The sequence below is a fragment of the Aotus nancymaae genome, unplaced genomic scaffold (genome assembly GCF_030222135.1).
Source record: "Aotus nancymaae isolate 86718 unplaced genomic scaffold, 86718_ANA_hifiasm-v0.15.2.pri h1tg000020l, whole genome shotgun sequence".
Lineage (NCBI taxonomy): Eukaryota > Metazoa > Chordata > Mammalia > Primates > Aotidae > Aotus > Aotus nancymaae.
The window spans coordinates 69,901,709-69,920,625 of record NW_026988432.1 but is presented as its reverse complement, the minus strand read 5'-3'; the positions used below and the strand labels follow the sequence as shown (position 1 = coordinate 69,920,625).

General features: G+C 43.6%; 2 pseudogenes; both read left to right on the top strand.

Moving 5' to 3' along the window:
• Positions 1-672: 672 nt before the first annotated feature.
• On the top strand, positions 673-2,851 carry LOC105730964 (prolyl 3-hydroxylase OGFOD1-like; annotated as a pseudogene).
• A 4,023-nt stretch (positions 2,852-6,874) lies between these two features.
• LOC105730963 (mRNA turnover protein 4 homolog) lies at positions 6,875-14,963 on the top strand (annotated as a pseudogene).
• The last annotated feature ends 3,954 nt before the right edge of the window (positions 14,964-18,917 follow it).

Genomic DNA, 18,917 nt, shown 5'->3' with positions numbered 1-18,917 from the left:
TATCCAAAGGATTATAAATTGTTCTATTATAAAGACACATGCACATATATGTTCATTGCAGCACTGTTTACAACAGCAAAGACCTGGAACCAACCCAAATGCCCATCAATGATAGACTGGACAGGGAAAATGTGGCACATATACATCATGGAATACTGTGCAGCCATAAAAAAGAATGAGTTCATGTCCTTTTTAGGGACATGGATGAATCTGGAAACCGTCATTCTCAGCAAACTGACACAAGAAAAGAAAAACAAACACCACATGTTCTCACTCATAGGCGGGTGTTGAACAATCAGAACTCATGGACACAGGGAGGGAAGCATCACACACTGGAGTCTGTTGTGGGGGAATAGGGGAGGGACAGTGGGGGGTAGGGAAGTTGGGGAGGGATAACGGGGAGAAATGACAGATATAGGTAATAGAAGGATGGAGGCAGCAAACTGCATTACCATGTATGTACCTATGCAACAATCCTGTATGATTTGCACATGTACCCCAGAACCTCAAGTGCGATTATATATATATATAATTATTATTTTTTAAAGTGTGATTATATATATATATTATTATTTTTTAAAGAATTATACACCATGAGCAAGTGAAATTTATTTCTGAAATGTAAGGATGGCTCAACACATGAAAATCAATCAATGGGTACCTTGGGAGGAGATGAATGGGAAATGGCCAGCAGAGCCTGACCCAGCCCAGGTGGGAAAAAAAGGGAAAGAAGAAGGTGATGGTAGAGTTTTCAGATGCTGTCATGGAGGAAACCTTGAAAAAGCAGGTAGATGAAGTGTGGAGCCATAGGACACCATCCAGTCATGAAGCCATTGTCATGGACGTGGATCCCTTTCTTTACTGGATGATCCCAAACTTCATCCAAAGCCCAGACTTCTTGGAAGGGTTTCAGAAGGAACTTATGAACTTGGACTTCCATGAGAAGTATAATTGTTCATATAAATTCCAGCACTGTGATGATTTGAAGAAGAGAAGAGAGCCTCACATCTCTGCTTGAAGGATAATTCTGTCTGAAGATTTTCAGTCCTGGCTTTCTGATATTTCTAAAATTGATCTGGAATCAACCATTAACATGTCCTATACTAAATATGAATTCACTGATGCCCTGCTGTGCCATGATGATAAGGTGGAAGGGCGCTGGATCACCTTCATCCTGCACCTGTTTCCTTCCTGGGACAGGAGCCTGGGAGGTACCCTGGACCTGTACCACATTGATGAACACTTTCTGTAAGGTTTGTTCTCGCCAAGCTTAAAACGGAAGAAACTGAGGCCAGCACAAGAAGATCCAATGCGAAGGAATTTATTCAGGCTCCCGGACGAGGTTCTGTGGCCTGACAGGAGGGGCCAGAGAAGTCGCACGGACTCCTCTTAGACACGGGGTTTTATAGGGAGTGAAATAGCTCGATTGGTTGTGGGAGAGCAAGACTGTCACTGGGTAGAATTATAAGCCTTCAGCTAGGACTTGGCTTGCCGTTGGTTAGAATTATTCGGCTGCCATTGGCTAGAAAGGCTCGGCTGCTACTGGCCAGAAAGACTTGGCTGCTATTGGCTAGAAAGAGGCTAGGGTTGCAGCACCTTGTTTGCATACTGGGCTTTTTAAGGGAAGGTCAGGCTGTGCGGGCATGGGAGAAGGGAACATGCCTGAGCATGTCTGAGCTTGCCCGAGCTCATCCGAGCTTGCCTGGGGTGGGGTAGGGCGGGGGATGCGTCCGAGCTCCCGGCGAGGCAACTGGCCTTACACTTTCAACTGAAGCAGATTGTCAAATCTTCTAACCCTTCATGGAACAAACTGGTTTTCTTTGAAGCATTTCCAATGTCATTTCACCAGGTGTCTGAAGTCCTGTCTGAAGAAAAGTCACATTTGTCTATAAGCTGCTGGTTTCATGATCCTTCATTGACTAGGCCTCCCAACTCCTTTGAACCTCTCATACCTCAAATCCCTCACATCCCACAAGATTATGAAATTGTGTTTGATTGGATCAACGCTACTTATCTGGACATGAATTACCAAGTTCAAATTCAAGGAGAGTTTGAAGAAAGTTCTGAAATTCTCTTGAAGGAGTTTCTTAAGCCTGAGAAATTTTCAAAGGTCCGTGAGGCCTTGGAAAACAGAGATGTGGAATGGGGCAGCTGAGGTCTCCCTAACAAAAGGTTTTATGAGAAAGCTGAGGAGAGCAAGCTTCCAGATATATTGAAGGAGTGCATGAAGTTATTTTGCTCTGAGGCACTATTCTTGCTGCTCTCCAACTTCACAGGCCAGGCCTGAAGCTTCACTTCTTGGCCCCTTCAGAAGAAATGAGATGGATGACAAAAAAATAAAAAAAAGGAAGCAGCAGCTTCTGCTGCTAATAGCACTGAAGAAGGGACTAGCCATAGCCCTCCTGAGGCAGAGAATAATCAGGCAACCATTAGCAACAACAGCTAGCAGAGCGATTACCAAACAGACCCAGAGCCAGAGGAAAAGCAAACAAAAAAAGAATCAACTGTTCCCACATGCCAGGGGCAGCTGAGGCATTGGAAGACCAGTCACTACAATTTAATTCATGACCATAGCAAGGCTGAATTTGCCCTAGACTTAATTCTCTACTGTGGCTGTGGAGGCTGGAAGCCAGAATATGGTGGTTTTTCTTACATTGCCAAAGGTGAAGATGAAGAGCTGCTAACGGCGAATCCAGGAAACAATTATTTGGCACTGGTCTACAGAGGTAGAGAGACTCTGAAATTTGCCAAGCATATTAACTGCCAAATTAATATACCAAAGCCTGGAACAAAAGAAAACCTTCCCAAACAGGACAGGTTTCTGGGACTTTCATTCATCTATTATGAATGACAGCACTGGGCAAAGCTAAAAAAATCATGGCCCTTCATCAGTACTGGGAAGTCTGGAAGAGCTAAGCCTGGAGTGAAGGAGAGCTACATGGTAGCTTGCCTGACAGTGTTCTTAGAACTGGTTGTCCTTTAATAGGACTCATAGTGATTGTCCTCAACCTAGACCTTGAGCTTGGAGCTATGTACTTTTCTCTTTCCATTCCATTTTTAAAAAGAAAAGAAAATCAATGCAGTACACCAGATCAACAAAATGAAGGACAAAAACCACACGACCATTTCAATTGATACAGAAAAAGGCATTTTATAAAATTCAACATCTTTTCATAATAAAAAAAAAACACTCAACAAACTAGAAATGGAAAGAAATTACCTCAAAATAATAATGGATGTATATGAAAAGCCCACAGTGAACACCCTATTCAATGGTGAAAAACTGAAAGCTTTCCTCTAAGATCAGAAACAAGTCAAGGATGCCTACTCTTTTTCTGTTTGTTTGTTTTATTATACTTTAAGTTTTGGGGTACATGTGCAGAACATGCAGGTTTGTTACATAGGTATACAGGTGCCATGGTGGTTGGCTGCATCCATCACCCCAACATCTACATTAGGTATTTCTCCTAATGCTATCCCTCCCCTAGCCCCCAACCCCGACAGGCCCTGGTGTATGATGTTTCCCTCGCTGTACCCATGTGTTTTCATTGTTCAACTCCCACTTATGAGTGAGCACATGCGGTGTTTGGTTTTCTGTTCTTGTGTTAGTTTGCTGAGAATGATGGTTTCCAGCTTCATCCATGTTCCTACAAAGAACATGAAAGCATCCTTTTTTATGGTGTAGTATTTATGCATAGTATTCCATGGTATATGTGCCACATTTTCTTTATCCAGTCTATCATTGATGGGCATTTAGGTTGGTTCCAAGTCTTTGCTACTGTGAACAGTGCTGCAATAAACATGTGTGCATGTGTCTTTATAATAGAATGATTTATAGTTCTTTGGGTATATGCCCAGTAATGGGGTTGTTGGGTCAAATGGCATTTCTAGTTCTAGATCCTTGAGGAATCCTCACACTGTCTTCCACAATGGTTGAATTAATTTACACTCTCACCAACAGTGTAAAAGCTTTCCTATTTCTCCATATCATCTCCAGCATCTGTTGTCTCCTGACTTTTTAATGATCGCTGTTCATTCTAACTGGTGTAAGATGGTATCTCATTGTGGTTTTGATTTGCATTTCTCTAATGACCAGTGATGATGAGCTTTTTTCCGTATGTTTGTTGGCTGCATAAACGTCTCCTTTTGAGAAGTGTCTGTTTATATCCTTCACCCACATTTTCATGGTTTTTTTTTTTCCTGTGAATTTGTTTAAGTTCTTTTTAGATTCTGGATATTAGCCCTTTGTCAGATGGGTAGATTGCAAAAATTGTATCCCATTCTGTAGGTTGCCTGTTCACTCTGACGATAGTTTCTTTTGCTGTGCAGAAGCTCTTTTGTTTCATTAGATTCCATTTGCCTATTTTGGCTTTTGTTGCCATTGCTTTTGGTGTTTTAGTCATGAAGTCTTTGACTTCATGCCTCTGTCCTGGATGGTATTGCCTAGGTTTTCTTTCAGGGTTTTTATGGTTTTAGGTCTTATGTGTAAATCTTTAATCCACCTTGAGTTAATTTTTGTATAAGGTGTAAGGAAGAGGTCCTGTTTCAGTTTCCTGCACATGGTTAGCCAGTTTTCCCAATACCATTTATTAAATAGGGAATCCTTTCTGCATTGCTTGTTTTTATCAGGTTTGTCAAAGATCAGATGGTTGTAGGTGTGTGCCATTATTTCTGAGGCCTCTGTTCTGTGAGCAATTGAAATTGGTCTATACATCTGTTTTGGTACCAGTACTATGCTGTTTTGATTACTGTAGCTTGTAGTATTGCTTGAAGTCAGGTAGTGAGATGCCTCCAGCTTTGGGTTTTTTGTTTGTTTTTTTTTTTTGCTTAGAATTGTCTTGGCTATGTGGGCTCTTTTTTGGTTCCATATGAAATTTAAGGTGTTTTTTTCCAATTCTGTGAAGAAAGTCAATGGTAGCTTGATGGGGATAACATTGAATCTATAGATTACGTTGGGCAGTATGGCCATTTTCATAATATTGAGTCTTCCTAACCATGAGCATGGAATGTTTTTCCATTTGTTTGTGTCCTCTCTTATTTCCTTGAGCAGTGGTATGTAGTTCTCCTTGAAGAAGTCCTTCATAAGAGATGCCTACTCTTACCAACTCATTCAACATAGTACTGAATGTCCTAGCCAGAGCAAGTAAGCAAGAAAAAAAAAAAAAGACATCCACATTGGAAAGGAAGAAGTAATTTCTATTCATAGATGATATGATCTTATATGAAGAAAATCCTAAAGATTTCAGACAAAAAAAAAACTTGTTATAATGACTCAATGCATTCAGAAAATTTTCAGAACATAAAATAACATGCAAAAGTCAGTTGTGTTTCTGCACATTAATGAATTATCAGAAAAAGAAATTTAAAAAATAATCCTATTTATAATAGCATCAAAAGGAATAAAGTATTTAGGAATAAATTTTACCAAGGAAATGAAAGCTACACTGAAAACCACAAAATGTTGCAGAAGTAAATTAAAGAAGAAACAAATGAATGTAAAGACATCCATGTTCATGGATAGGAAGATTTACGTTGTTGAAATGTTCATACTACCTGATAAGGTTTGGATTTGTGTCTTTGCCCAAATCTCATGTCGAATTGTCATGCCCAATGTTGGAGGTGTGGCCTTGTGGGAGGTGACTGGATCATGGGGTCTGTCTCTCAGCACCATTTCTCTTGGTACTGTCTTCACAATAGTGAGTTAATTCTCATGAGATCTGGTTGTTTAAAAGTGTGTAGCACCTCCATTGCCTTGCTTCTGCTCCTACCATCTTAGATGCCTTGCTTCCCCATTCCCTTCCACCATGGTTGTAAGCTTTCTAAGGCCTCCCCAGAAGCAGAAGCCATTATGCTTCCTGTGTAGCCTGCAGAACTGTGAGCCAGTTAAGCTTCTTTTCTTTATACATTACCCAGTCTCAGATTTTTCTTTATAGCAACGTGAGAATGGCCTAATACACTAAAGCAATCTACAGATTCCATGCAATCCCTATCAAAATCCCAATGGCATTTTTGAAGAAATATTTTTAAAAATCCACAAAATCTGAAAGAACCCCAAATAGCCAAAACAATCTTATAGGGAAAAAAAAGCTGGAGGCCTTACACATTCTGATTTCAAAATATATTGCAAAGCTATAGTGATCAAAACAGTATGATACTGGCATAAAGACAGAATAGATTCCAGAAATAAACCCTCACATATATTGTCAAATAATCTTTGACAAGGCTACACAGCAGGGAAAAGATAATCTCCTCAGCAAATGTTGTTGGGAAAACAGGATATTCACATGCAAAAGAATGAATTTCAGCTCTTACCTTATGCCACATACAGAAATTACCTCAAAATGGACTAAATCCTAAATGTAAGATGCCAAACTGTAAAACTCTGAAAGGAAAAGGAAAAAAGTTTCATGGCACTGGTATTAGCAATGATTTCTTGACTATGACACTAAAAGCACAGACAACCAAAGTAGAAAATAGACGAATGGAATTATGTCAAACATAAAAACTGTGTGACAAAGGAAACAATCAACAGAGTGAAAAGGCAACCCACAGAATGAAAGAAAATACTTGCAAATCGCTTATCTGGTAACACATTAATATTCAGAATTTATAAAGAACTCCTACAACTCAACAACAACAACTAAAAAAAACAGGCTGATTATAAACTAGGTAAAGGACTTTAATAGACATTTCTCCAAAGAAGATATATGAATTGCCCACAAACATATGAAAAGATCTTCAATAGCACCATTAATCACCAGGGAAATACAAATCAAAACTGCAATGGGATATCACCTCACACCCATTCGGATGATCACTATACAAAATTTAAAATAAACTTAAAAAAAAAAAAAAAGCAAGTTTTCCTGAAGATATGGAGAAATTGGAAACCTGCATTGCTGCTGGAAATAAAAACAGTGAATGTCTTAGGCCATTTTGTGTGGACTCAGGAATACCTGAGGTTGGGTAATTTATAAAGAGAAAAGTTTTAGTTGATTCACAATTCTGGATGGCTGGAAAGTGCAAGGTTGGGCACCTGCATCTGCTGAGGGCCTCAGGATGCATCTACTTCAACTGCGAAAGTTGAAGAACAGTCAGCATGTGCAGAGATCACATGGTGAGAGAGGAAGCAGCAGGGCAAATGACACCAAGCCATTCATGACGGATCTGCCAGCATCACCCAAACACTTTTCACTAGCCCCGCCTCTCAACACTACCACATTGAGGATTAAATTTCAACACGATATTTGATGGGAACAAACAAACCATATCCAAACCATAGCAGTGTAGTTGCTATGGAAAACAGTATGGAGATTCCACAAACAATTAAAAATGGGATTAATATACAATCCAGCAATCTCAATTCTGGGTGTATATCCTAAAGAACTGAACATAGATCTTGAAGAGCTAACTGCACACTCACGTTCATAGTAGCACTATTCACAAAAGTCAAGAGGTAGAAGCAGCCTAAACATCCACCAATGGATGGTTGGATGGAGGGATGAACAAAATGTGGTGCATACATACATAATAACAGAAGATTATTCTACCTTCACAAAGAAGAAAATTCGGTCATGGACGAACATTGAGGATGGTACACTAAGTGAAATAAGCCAGTCACACACACACAAAAATGCTATAGGATTCCATTTATATGAGGTATCGAAAGTAGTCAAACTTTTTTGTTTTGTTTTTGAGATGGAGTCTCACTCTGTAGCCCAGGCTGGAGTGCAGTGGCGCCATCTCGACTCATTGCAACCTCCACCTCCCTAGTCCCGGCTCAAGCAATTCTCCTACCTCAGCCTCCCAAGTAGCTGGGATTACAGGCACGAGCCACAGTGCCCAGCTAATTTTTATATTTTTTGGTAGAGACGGGGTTTCACCATGGTGGCCAGTCTGGTCTTGAACTTCTGACCTCGTGATCCGCCCACCTCGGCCTCCCAAAGTGCTGAGATTACAGACGTGAGCCACCACACCTGGCCGAAAGTAGCTAAACTTTTTAAAAACCAAGTAAAGTAATGGTTTCCAGGGACTGGGAAAAGGGGGAAAGGAGAGTTTTTCTTCATTGGGTCTAGCGTTTCAGTTTTACAAGATGAAAATTTCTAGAACTCTGATGCACACAAGGTACTTACGGTGAACACTACTGAACTGTGAGCCTAGAAATGGTTAAGGTGGCAAAATTTATGTTACACGTTTTTGTCCACAATTTTAAAAAAAGAAGTTCTATGATGACGTAGACCATTACCATATCTCCAGAGTCTAACACAGGTCTGGCACATAATAGATGTGAACTAAATACTTGCTAAATGAAGGAATTCATAACTATAAAGCCTATGGTGTTCATTATTGTGGAATATTCTCTTTCTAAAATAGTAATAACCATCCTACATATATAAATTGTTATTTATAGGGTAAGGGAAGGAACAGGGTACTGGAAACAGCGTATGGAATTTAGACTAATTGGAATGTACCTTCCTTTGTTTTTGATTTAGATTCCTTTGTTTTAGATTTGATGTTAGAACCATGTAAACATTTTACATAATAATTATAAATCAATACTAAATGAAAAATTTTAAAGCAATCCACAAAAATAAAAACAAAACAAATGAAACTAACTCCATTGAGTTATGGCTTAATATCACATGGAAAGAAATTATTTCCAATGAATTTAGAGTCATCGTATACCCTATAGAGATGTCTAAGTACATTATTAAAATGGGTATGGATAAAAAGCTTTGCAAACATATCTTTAACTCCTTTTAGTAATCATATTGTGAATGTTTATATACCAATATTATTATCATTACTAGAGACAGGGTCTCACTCTGTTACCCAGGCTGGAGTGCAGTGCCTCAGTCACGGCTCACTGCAGCCTTGACCTCAGGCGATTCTCCCACCTCAGCCTCCCAAGTAGTTGGGACCACAGGTGTGCGCCACCATGCCTAGTTAATTTTTTTATTTTTTGTAGAGATGTGGTCTCACCCATGTTGCCCAGGCTGGTCTTGAACTCCTGGGCTCAAGCGATCTGCCTGCCTCAGTCTCCCAAAATGCTGGGATTATAGGTGTGAGCCACTGCACCCAATTTTATACCAATATTATTCATGATATTACCAATAATAATATTATTGGTATAATTTCAATGTTATCATGAATATTAGGATAAAGAAAAATATTTATACTGTCATTAGGAGCCAAGATTTCCAGCATAAGAGAGTGAGGAATATAAAAATTTAAAAATTGAGCATGAACCGTTTAAGACTAAATTTGGATTGGGAATATTAGAATAACCTCATGATGTACTTTCTTTAAGAAATGATTTCCTGGCTCTGACATTTGAAAAATAGTAAAACCCATGTTAACCCAGAAGCAAGGAGCCTCTACATGAAAAGGAAACAGAGCTGCCTCCATATATGCTGCCTCCAGACCTGAGCAAGCCTGCATCCCAGAAAGCAAGGGGAACAGCAGCAATGACTGTGCATCTCAGGAAGGGCAGACACCTGCTCAAAGGGATTCCTCAGGCCAAAATGTGACCATTGGACACTAAAAAGAATAACTGCTTTAAAAAGAATATCCACAAAGGATTGAAACATATTTAATATGTCTATATTCATGACATCATAATAATCCTAAAACAAATGTGCAAAACCACAATTCATCATTTATCTTTGGATAATGCCAAGAAACCAATACTGTTTCTTTCTGAAACTTGTAAATAAAATTCAATATGAGATTTGGGCAGGGTCAAATAGCCAAACTGTATCATTAATCTTCAAAATAGGATGGTTATTACTATTTTAGAAAGAGAATATTCCACAATAATGAACACCATAGGCTTTATAGTTATGAATTCCTTCATTTAGCAAGTATTTAGTTCACATCTATTATGTGCCAGACCTGTGTTAGACTCTGGAGATATGGTAATGGTCTACGTCATCATAGAACTTCTTTTTTTAAAATTGTGGACAAAAACGTGTAACATAAATTTTGCCACCTTAACCATTTCTAGGCTCACAGTTCAGTAGTGTTCACTGTAAGTACTTTGTGTGCATCAGAGTTCTAGAAATTTTCATCTTGTAAAACTGAAACACTAGACCCATCGAAGAAAAACTCTCCTCTCCCCCTTTTCCCAGTCCCTGGCAACCATTACTTTACCTTGTTTTTAAAAGTTTGACTACTTTCAATACCTCATATAAATGGAATCCTATGGCATTTTTCTTTTTAAATGTTTAAAAACATTCACTGTTTTTATTCCCAGCAGCAATGCAGAAGGTTTTCAATGTCTCCATATCCTCAGCAAAACTTTTTTTGTTTTTTTTTTAGTATGTTTGTTTATTTTAAATTTCGTATAGTGATCATCCGAATGGGTGTGAGGTGATATCCCATTGTGGTTTTGATTTGCATTTCCCTGGTGATTAATGATGCTGTTGAACATCTTTTCATATGTTTGTGAGCAATTTGTGTATCTTCTTTGTAGAAATGACTATTAAAGTCCTTTAGTTTATAATCAGCCTATTAGTTTTGTGTTTTTGTTGAGTTGGGGTTCTTTATACATTCTGAATATTAATGTGTTATCAGATAAGCGATTTGCAAGTATTTTCTTTCATTCTGTGGGTTGCCTTTTCACTCTGTTGATTGTTTCCTTTGTCACACAGTTTTTATGTTTGACATAATTCCATTTGTCTATTTTCTACTTTGGTTGTCTGTGCTTTTAGTGTCATAGTCAAGAAATCATTGCTAATACCAGTGCCATGAAACTTTTTTCCTTTTCCTTTCAGAGTTTTACAGTTTGGCATCTTACATTTAGGATTTAGTCCATTTTGAGGTAATTTCTGTATGTGGCATAAGGTAAGAGCTGAAATTCATTCTTTTGCATGTGAATATCCTGTTTTCCCAACAACATTTGCTGAGGAGATTATCTTTTCCCTGCTGTGTAGCCTTGTCAAAGATTATTTGACAATATATGTGAGGGTTTATTTCTGGAATCTATTCTGTCTTTATGCCAGTATCATACTGTTTTGATCACTATAGCTTTGCAATATGTTTTGAAATCAGAATGTGTAAGGCCTCCAGCTTTTTTTTTCCCTATAAGATTGTTTTGGCTATTTGGGGTCCTTTCAGATTTTGAAGATAGACATGTATGTAGAATCAGATGTCACTCCTTTGATCATGTTACACTTTACAGCAAAAGACTGATCATCAAGGGTGGGTCTGATCTATTCACATGAGCCCTTTGAAGCCTGGAGTTTGATGCACTCTGCTGCTGTGAAGATAGCAAGCCCGGTCAGCTCTTCATATCCATAGTTCCAAATGCATGGATTAAACTGACTGCTTACCAATTCCAGTATTTGTGGAAGGCAGAACCCACAGATCTGGAGAATGGATGCCGCCTCTTCCTACCCACAGGTTCTGCATGACAGACTTCAGGTCGGGAGAACCTACTGATTTTGCTATCTGCATAGGTGTCAGGACCAATACCTCATAGATACTGACCGAGACAGGACACATCTATGTTGTGATTTGCTGAAGAAACTGAGAAACCTCTAGGAGGAGGCAGGGACTCTTGGCTGGTGGCCAAAAAGGAATTGATTGCTGCCAACTACTTAATGAGTTTGGAAGAGGATTTCAAGCTGCACATGAGAATGTAACTGACTAGCACCTTGACTTTAGCTTTCCTAAGACCATGAACAGAAAATCCACCGGGCAGTGCTGGCACCTGACCTACAGAACTGTGAGCAAAAGGCAGGCATTGTTTTCAGCCACTAAGTTTGTGGTCATTTTGAAATCTGACCAATTTTCCCATAAAACTGATGTTTATCATCTCTTTTGAATATACATAGAAATTGAGCCTCTCAGCCTTAAAACTTGAGAAAGCTTCATTTGTCTTATCTGAGTTCCTTTCTCAGGAAACTGATCATCAGTACTCCCAGGTAGTATCAAGGAGCTGAAACTTACAAGTTCACAGCCTCTGGATAACGAGAGTCCTCATGATTACCTGACCTCACCCCTTACTCCCTCACCCCTCATGATTGCCTGACTACCACTTGCTGCCTGTTGACCAACTCTTCTCCCTCGTTTCTCCCTAATTACTGTTTTTCTGCATGTAGTTACATTTTTTTCCCCTGCTATATAAATCCCTAATTTTAGATAGTCAGAGAGATGGACTTGAGACCGAGCTCCCATCTCCTCGGCTATAGCACCCGATTAAAGCCTTCTTCCTTGACAATACTGGTTGCCTTGATGATTGGCTTTCTGTGCTGTGAGCGGCAGGACCTAGACTGAACCCCTGGTGTTTTGGTAGCTGTCTGTTATGCAACAATAGAAAACTAATATGGGGTGCAAACACAATATATATTTGTTTATCTGTATACACTTCTCTGTCCCCTGCTAGATTTTTTTTTTTTTTTTTTTTTGAGGCAGTGTCTTGTTCTCACCCAGATTGGAGTTCAGGGGTTTGATCCAGGTTATTGCAGCCTCCACCTCCTGGACTCAATCAATCCTCCTACCCCAGCCTCCCAAGTAGCTGGGACTACAGGCATGCACCACTAGGCCTGGCTAAATTGTGTATTTTTTGTAGATATGGGGTTTTGCCCAGCTTGCCAACCTGTTGCCCAGGTTGTTCTGAAACTCCTGGCCTCAAACAATCCACCTGCCTCAGCCTCCCGATGTGCTAGGATTACAGGCATGAGCCACCATGCCTGGCCTCCATTTCTACTAAGAGGAAATGTGCTTCACATACTGGTCAGCAATTTGGCTTTTTCACTCAATAATATGGCTTACATTTTTATATCAAAACACAGACCTACTCATTCTATTTCACGTGTGCAGCGTTGAGTTGCATGAACCATGATGCGTGTCATCTGTCCTCCCCAAGCAGCACTGAGGCCACTGCCGTTGTGTTGTCTGTACACGCTGCACTGCAGTGAAGCCCTTGGAAGCCATGCCTGTACTCCCTGTGTGTTTACACAGGAGGGACTCTGAAAAGGGAGCTCCTACTGTGCTTGTCTGGTAGAAGTTGAGCTTCCTAGTTCTATTCAGTTCCTGGTACCCAGACTCGTATAATCTGCTTTGATGCTATCCACTGCTCTGTGTCTTGTGGCTCAGTGAAAAAGAAAGGGGACTTTGACAAGAAGAGTCAGGGTGGAAAGCAGGTGTGGGTCTTGCATCCTTCCTCCTTCCAGAAGGAGGTGGCTGCTGTAGAGATGGCCTGAGCAGGGTGACCAAGTTGGTGAAGGCCTCCAAAAGGTTTCTAGTACATCTTGGTGTTGAACTGGTCTACTGAGGACATTACATGGGCTCAAGGCTTCAATTTCCTCCATCCAGAAAAGATGGATGTCTCTAATACTAAATAAGTGTGCCTGGGATGAGTGGGGCCTCTCTTAGAACCAGGGGCCATCTGGCCAAGTGTGTTGTGAAATTGAAGTGGTAACGCCCAGTGAGGGCCAAGTCAGGACAGTCACTGTAGAGCCAACAATGGTGATCTCCCCTTCCCAAACCTCTAAGGGGCCCACTGGGTTCACATGGGCCTGCAAGTCTGCACCAACCTCGGTGATGGCCCTGGAGGCAGCCCATGTGTCAGGGAAATGTCAGGGGCATGGTGGCTACTCGGTGTAAGAATAGAGAGGTCCTGGGAGCCTAGGCAGCCGGCGCATCTGATAGAAGCCTAGAACCTGAGCCACTCCTTCATTTCCTGGTGGAGACCAGCCAGGCACTTTCCACCATTAAACACTTTGCTAGGTTTTGCCTGTTTGGTTGTTTAGTAGGAAAAAAAGAAAAACAGACAAACATAAATAAATAAATACTGTCCGAGGAACTGGATATCCATTGGTGAGCAGAAAAAAACCCTGCCCTCACTGTTTCATTCTGTGACACAGGACCTCCAGCACTTTGGGAGCTCAGGAGTACTTGACCAGCCTGGGCAATGTGACAAAACCCTGTCTCTACAAAAAAAAAAAAAAAAAAAAAATTAGCCAGGTGTGGTGGCATGCACCTGTGATCCCAGCTACTTAAGAGAGGGAGGTGGGAGGATCACTTGAACTTGGGAGGCAGAGGTTGCAGTGAGCAGAGATTGAGCCATTGGACTCCGGCCTGGGTGACAGAGCAAGACAACCCTGTCAAATAAAATAAAATAAGAGTAAGCATACACAAAAGTATAGGAGAAAGAATATAAAGCTCTATATATCCAACCCCTGCCATCAATAATTACCAATGTTGGGGCTGCACCATGTTCCATCATACGTGGCTTCAGCACAACGCCCAAATCCAAGCATGACAGGAAAGTCCCTAACCAAAATTTGCAAGAAAGGCTTGGGATTGAAACAAAACCTGATAGAAGAGCTCCGGAAATGTGTGGCCACCTACAAGTACCTTTTCATTTCTCTGTGGACAACATGAGGAACAGCAAGCTGAAGGTCATACGGAATACCTGGAAGCACAGCTGGACGTTCTTTGGCAAAAACAAGGTGATGATGGTGGCCTTAGGTCAGAGCCCATCGGGTGAGTGCAAAGGCAACCTGCACCAGGTCAGCAAAAGGTTGAGGGGTGAAGCGGATCTCCTGTTCTCCAACTGCAGGAGGGAGGTGGTGAATGAGTGGTTCGTGGAATACACGGAAATGGTCTACGGCCGAGCTGGTAACAAAGCAGCTTTCACCGTGAGCCCGGACCCAGGACCTCTGGAGCAGTTCCCCACTCCACGAAGCCAGCTGAGGACAGCTGGGCCTGCCCACCACCTTTGAGAGAAGTGTGGTTACCCTGCTGTCTGACTATGAGGTGTGCAAGGAGGGCGATGTGCTGGCCCCAGAGCAGGCTCACATTCTGAGTCTTTTTGGGTATGAGATGGCTGAATTTAAGATGACCATCAAATACATGTGGATGCACAGTCGGGAAGGGTCCAGCAGCTGGAAGAAGACCTGCCAGAGAGCATGTCCAACTCAGCAGAAGAATCAGAGTCAGGCGATGATGACTGAAAGGGACTCAGGATTGAAGGTCTCCTGGAAACTTCTGGATCTCACTGGACCACACAGGACTACTGACACCCCTCTAGAGAGAGCAGCTCTTCATTTGGCTGTCGATAGGAAGTGATGGGCACTGACTGTTCCTATAAAGAATAAAGATTTGCAGGATGTCAAATAAAATTAAAAAAATAATTACCAATGTTGTTCAGTTTTGCTTCAGATATTATCCGCCTCCCAGCTTTTGTCTATTGCTTTGCTAGAGCATTTAAAGGAAATCCCAGAAGACAGCACATCATTTTATTTGTAAATGATTCTATGTATTTCACCAACATAAGGACATTTAATTAATTAATTAATTAATTAATTTAGTAGAGGTGGGGTCTCACTGGGACCCAGGCTGGAGCGCAATGGCCACCATGGCTTGCTGCAGCCTCAGAACCCGAGTAGCTAAGTTTTAAATTTTTCTGTAGAGTTGAGGTCTTGCTATGTTGCCCAGGCTGGTCTCAAACTCCTGGGCTCACACAATTCTCCTGTCTCAGCCTCCCAAAGTGCTGGGATTACAGGCATGGACCACCTGCTCAGCCCAGAAATATTTTTAAAAATTATCATTATCACACCCAACAAAATTAACAGTACACCCTTCATATCTAACCCCTTGTCAATCTTTCAATTTCTCTTGTCTCAAAATATCTTTTGCCAGGTGGTTTGCTCGAGTCAGAATTCAGACAAGGTCTTTGTGGTTGCTTCTCTTGTGTCCCCAAGTGCCTTTTGACCTGGACTCCCTCTTTGGTGACTTCCTGTCTGGTGCTGCAGCTGGTGTGTGCTGAATGCCTCTCCTTGCCCCCTCAATCAGCACCTGAAACAACACTCTGAAAATTGCACACACATAGAGTCCAGGGGTCGAGAGGTGACCCCGTCTTCTTTCTGCCTTGAAGATTGGACACCTGTGTGCTGAAGCAGTCAGGCTGACCACAAAGCAAGACGCACAGGCACCCACACCAGTGAAGGTGGCGGCAGGCAGCTCAGTGCATGGATTCACAGCCGCCTGCACCTCAGTATTTGTGCCCGCAGCTCTCCAGGGGCACCGCTTTCTGCCCCTGCCCCGCCAACTCCCACCAAGCAACCAAATGAGCAAAACCAAAACAGAACATAGCACTTCCAAGGGGCTGATCCTAATCCAGGGCAGCCTAGCCTTGCCTCTTGAAGTACAAGAGCAGGGATTCATGAGACCCCAAGGATGTGGCTGGCGTCCAGCGATGGCCATCCTTTATAGGACTCACCGGTCTAACTGAGGCAGGAGAATAGGGTCTGGAGGCGGGGAACCTAAGGCCGTGGGGACTTTCTAGAACCAAATTGAAATGAAAACGCTAACTTTCCATACCTAAGTAACAAAAGGACCAGAGGCTACTCCCTTTGCATACCCCCAACCAATCAGACTGACTGCCCCATTCTTTGTTTGCATAGAAGTGCAACTTTGTATCTTCACCTTAGCCCGCGCGCGCTCTCGCTCTCTCTCGCTCGCTCTCTCTCGCTCGCTCTCTCTCGCTCTCTCCTTTCTCATCTCTATCTCTCCATCTCTCTTTTTAAACAGAGTTTCGCTCTTGTTGCCCATGCTGGAGTCCAATTATGCAATCTCCGCTCACCGCAACTTCTGCCTTCTGGGTTCAAGCAATTTTCCTGCCTCAACCTCCACAATAACTGGGATTACAGGCATGTGCCACCACGCCCGGCTTTTTTTTTTTTTTTTTTTAAGTAGAGACAGGCTTTCTCCATGTTGGTCAGGCTGGTGGTCTCCAACTCCCGACCTCAGGTGATCCGCCGGCCTCAGCCTCCCAAAGTGATGATATTACAGGCCTGAGCGACCGCGCCCGGCTCCACCTTAGCCTCTTAACTTTAGCTTTTTGCAACCAATCAGATGTTTGCACAGGAGTGTGACCTTTGTAACTCCACTTCAGCCTCTGGGTTGGCATGCTTTCTGCAACCAATCAAACTGATTGCGGGCCACCACTTTATTCACATGAGGGAAGCACTGAGTGGCCAATGGGAAACCTCTAGCTGGGTATTTGGACCGAGAAGATTCTGTTTAGTAGACCTTGAGCCTGCTCAGGCCGCTCCCACACTGTGGAGTGTACTTTTTCTTTCTTTGCTTCCGCCTTTCCTTGCTTTGCTGCACGTTTTGTCCAACTCTTTGTTCATGATGCCAAGAACCGACAACTTGCAGTGAGGACCCCCTACCGGTAACACAAACTCTTCCCTTGTATGAGCTCATTTGATGTTCACCACCTACAAGGTCAGGGCTAGTGTTAGATATAGCGAGTTTCTCTTCATAATCAGTATGTCAGTATGTTCAGCTCTCTTATTCTTTAATTCTCCATTGTAAACTTTAATTTCCTTGCAGTTTCAGTGAACCACCTTTTCCACCAGTTCTAATCAGTAGTTCGTATCTGTTCCTCCGGTCCCCTGCTCTGTCCCGACTCATCCCAGTCACCTGCTCCAGTCACCTGCTCCGGTCGCCTGCTTTGACCTAGGTCACCCCTGGCTACGTGCTCTGACCTGCTCAGTAACTGTCCTTCCCAACAAACTAACCATCCCACCACTCCGGCTGGTACTCCTGCTCCCTTTAAGATAGCCAATTGGAATTAGCCAGTAGGGGAATGACACTGCAATAGGGGTTACGTCAGCCAGGAATAAGAAGCCCTTTCCCCCTTGTCCAGGTGTGCGCTCGCCATTGTTCCATCTGTGAGCTGCACCCTTCTATAGAAGTAAATTGTCTTGCTGAGGAAATTTATATTCTAGCGCTACTTCTTTTGTGGCATCGAAAATTTACATATAACAGCTAGTTTGAACCCTACTTTTCAGATGAGGAAACTGAGGCACAGAAAGGTTAAGGTACCAAAGTCTGGTGGACAGACCCTTAAACCCAGGCAGGCCTGTGGCAGCGCCCTTTCTTTGTCTGGGGGAAGAGCTGGGACATATATGAGCTCCCCGGGAAGCCCCCAGGAGAAACAGGATGGACTGGCTTTAGGAGGATCCAGAGGGCAGAGGGTGAGGGTGAGAGGACGAAGGCCAGGGGCGCAGCAGGCGAGCTCTGGCGCTGGAGCCAAGGTATGGGAGCTCGGGCAACCGGAGCTGCGGCAGGGACCGGCCGCCCCAGCCGGCCCTCCTCCCCACCTGAGCTTCTGTCCATTGGGAGCGGTCTCCACGGCTCCCCTCCGCCTCCGACCCCCGAAAAGCAGGATAAGGCTGAGCTCGGCGTGCTCGGCCGCCCCCACAACCCGCGCCGAAGGCGGACTCCCCAAGCCCGTCGTTTCCTCCTGCTGTCCTCCCGCAGAGGGGTCGCCATTCCTAATTTTGCCTGCACCGCGAAAGCGGGCTGTTCTCGCCTCCGTCCGCCCCGCATGGACTCGCCCCCAGCGCCGACTCCCACGCCGGCCGCAGCCTCGGCCCCACAGCCACTGCAGTTGTCCAGATCCGGATTCCTCCTAGGCCCGCACCTCCTGGTGCTGCCTGGGAGCCCCGGAGACGCGCGCCCCAGGACCCCTGAAACACGGGACCGGCGGGGACCCCCAGCGCTGCAGCCGCTGCCAGGAGGCCCCGTCAGGGCGGCAACGCTTCTCTTCTGCCCTGGCTTCTCCTCTCCGAGCGCGGAGGGGAAAGTGCTGGCCCCCCACTCCCGGGAGTACGGGACTCCGCGCACGCACGCTGGGCCTCGTTCTTCGAAAAGAGGCTCCGGGGCCGCCCCGCTCCTCTGGGTATTTTCTGGCACCGAGACTGCGGAGCGAGCAGTCGCGCGAACGCACTTGGAAGGGGGCGCCGGGGCTGGAGCCGCTCGACCTGGGCGGGAACTGCCAGGCTCCCCCGGGGCTTCGTCTGTGACCCACCCGGAGCGCAGAAGCGGGACTGGAGGCTGTGCAGGCCGCGCCGGGCCCGCGAGCCTGTGTGCGGTGACGCGCATCTGGGCCAAGT